The sequence below is a fragment of the Panthera leo genome, chromosome A1, assembly GCF_018350215.1.
Source record: "Panthera leo isolate Ple1 chromosome A1, P.leo_Ple1_pat1.1, whole genome shotgun sequence".
Lineage (NCBI taxonomy): Eukaryota > Metazoa > Chordata > Mammalia > Carnivora > Felidae > Panthera > Panthera leo.
The window spans coordinates 235,177,504-235,180,519 of NC_056679.1; the positions used below are offsets into that span (position 1 = coordinate 235,177,504).

A 3,016-nucleotide genomic window follows, 5' to 3' on the forward strand; every position below is an offset into this window, starting at 1 on the left:
TCACCTTGCTCCTTTCCCTTCTCCCTCACCACCGTGATGTGTCCCGGCTTTACCGTGATCATCTCAGCCACTCTTCCAGAAGGAACTGGGCTCTTTCCTTCCCTCCCTTCCCTCACTGTCCTCATCTTCGCTGCCGCTCTTGGAAAGAATGCCCAGATCTCATCAAACCCCTCTGCCCGCACTGTACAACAGAAACAAACACATCCACCAGTTCATCAAAATTAGTGCGGGGTGCAGCCCCTCCCCCTCTCCATCTGGCTTGGTGACATGCATCCCACTGGTTTCCCCTCCTGTGGCCCATAGTCAGGCCCTGGCAGCTGGGAGCGTGAACAGTCTCATGGTTTCCTGCCTCTGCATCTCGTATCACACTGCTGCTTCTGCTGACATTGCCTCTCTGACCCCGTAGACCCCACCATCAGCCATCCATCAAGGCTCAGCTACGCTTTGTGCCCCCACTGCAAGTACCGACACCCTTTTCGATTCCTTCGCATTTTCTTCGCAGCATTTATAACACTTGACGTATTCGTATGTGTTCCACTTTTTACAACAAACAGGATATAAACTTGGAAAATCTCCCCCCGACCTCCTTCATCAGAGCTTCACAGATGGATTAGGCATTGGGTAATTCTTCTCTCTCTCTCTCTCTTCGATTTCTCTTGCTTCCTCAACTACCTGCTTGGGTGTCTGCTGTATACCTCAGCGTGCCTCGCCACAGCCTGGAGTCTCTCTCCATTTCTCTAATTTTCTGAATGTTATTCCTACTCGCAGGGACCCAACCTGGATCCTTGCAGTGCTCTACCCACTCTTCTCTCCAGCCCCCATATCCACCGTTTGCTTAGACGCGTGGATTCCTCTTTTTTTTTTTTTTAATTTTTTTTTTTTATTTAACGTTTATTTTTGAGACAGAGAGAGACACAGCATGAACGGGGGAGGGGCAGAGAGAGAGGGAGACACAGAATCGGAAGCAGGCTCCAGGCTCTGAGCCATCAGCCCAGAGCCCGACGCGGGGCTCGAACCCGCGGACCGCGAGATCGTGACCTGAGCCGAAGTCAGACGCTTAACCGACTGAGCCACCCAGGCGCCCCGGATTCCTCTTTTTTTATTGTTTGTGGTTTACATCTTCCTCTCTAGTCCTTATGCCATAAATCTAGTGGGTTCCTTGTCCTTTGGTGCCTGGTAAGTGTGTGGCAAGCACAGGCTGGAACAGGTGCTTTAAGTAGGGGATGCCCTTGTCCTGTCAGAGACAGCTCTGCATGAGGGGACCATGGTTACGGACACTTTGCCACAAGCCCACCTACCTCGGGACCCAGCTTCTCAGGCTGTAGGAGAGGTCAGCACCACGCCCCGGGTGCTGGGACCAGAGGGCCTTGGCTCACTTGGCCACCAGGAGGGCTTTTGCCAGCTTCTATCTTTATCCGGGCCCAGGTGAGAGCCGTGTTGGTCTCCTACACCCTCCAGGAGGCACGTGTTCAGTACACTTCCTGGCCGGGCACCAGCCAGGGAGCTCCTGCAGCCGAGAAGCCCCAGTGAGGTGGGGATGGGGAACTAGCTCCAAATCTCCACCCCGGCAGGAGTCTTTGCTTTCTATCTCCTGCCAAGACCCTCGCTTGTTTTAATGTGAAAAGGAATGTGCAGAACTCTAATAACATTGCTCAATAAATCCTCAATCTGTTTTTTTTTTCCCCTATCAATTGTTAACATTCTTTTTTCTACTCTGGAGGTGAGTTCAGGGTCTCAGACCAGCTTTGGGCCATCACATATACTGCACACATGAGTCACCATCCATCTGTAGGATGTGCATCGCTGAGACATTTCTCAGCTTTGGGGCCTCTGCCGAGACCAGAAAAAGCCTTATTTAATATCTGGCTACTCGGTCGTGGCAAAATGCGTATGATGCACTGCAGAGAAACAAGTCCAAATGCAGATCAAAGCTGACCCACTCCAGAAGTGGCGAGGCCCCGCGTTTCCTCCCACTCAGCGACCTCTCCCCAACACGGCCCGCACCTGCTTGCCAGCACCTCCCGCTTCCACTCCAGCCTCCCGCTCCCCTGTGCGTGTCTGCGTGTGCACAAGCACGTGTGCACTCAGCCAGGCACGTTTTCTCAGATTTTGCAAATTCCCCTGATTAATATTAAAATTCAAAAAGGGATTCTTACCAATTCTGCTTCCAGGGCAATTTTGATTCCTCTCAGATTTTCAAAATATTTATTATCCGGGAATAGCTTGTCTTTCAATTGGTAGCTCCCTGGAGCCTCTATTTTTAATTTATTTTAATTTAAACATCCCAGGGCACACCGCTCTTTGCATTCTCTGCCTGATCCCACTGCTGGGCTTGGGCGGGTCCCCAGGGGAGCCAGAGACTGGAATCTGCTTTTCCCAAAGCCCCAGTTCGCGGTTTTCACATATCAAACAATTTTGGTTTGCCTCTGGGCAGATCGCCGACTGCTGTGGACCTTCAGCTCAGTCCTTTGTCCAACTCTGGGACATTCTTGAGGCATCTTACCTGATATTTACACTTCCGACTGAGTTATGTAAATGTAATCCAGTGTTGTTAATACCGAGGGGAACAAAATTCTGTATTAAAGTAAATTCAAATTAAATATTTCAATTTACTTATAATTAACAACCATGCTTATCTAATTTGCTCATAGTAATAAACAACTTTACAACAAACTCTTTAAGTTCAGAGCACACGTATGAAAAAAAATCTGCAAGTGATAGGAAATTAACTTGGTCTCATTGCAGGGGGCAGGTAATCAACATGACGAGATGTGTGTCGGGGACATTGGCATTTTCTTCTTTTGCCAAGAGGCTGACCAAGAATTGCGTGTGGAAAAGTCTGCAAAGAAAGCATTCATCAGAAAATGGACCGATCGCACTCAAACTGTAGGCCGTCGGCACCTTTCCTTCCCTTTTACCCAGTAAGAGTTTAAGTGCAGAATGGGATCACAACCTGGGAGAACTCAGGGCAGGTGTTGTAAATTCCAGCCTGGAGCAGGTAAGGCCAAATGCCGAG

At 49.5% G+C, this 3,016-nt stretch overlaps 1 non-coding gene across 1 annotated transcript; it reads right to left on the reverse strand.

Moving 5' to 3' along the window:
• Nucleotides 1–995: 995 nt before the first annotated feature.
• TRNAR-UCG lies at nt 996–1,080 on the reverse strand. Its single transcript has one exon. It is a non-coding gene; the product is annotated as a tRNA-Arg (tRNA).
• Between the last annotated feature and the right edge of the window lie 1,936 nt (nt 1,081–3,016).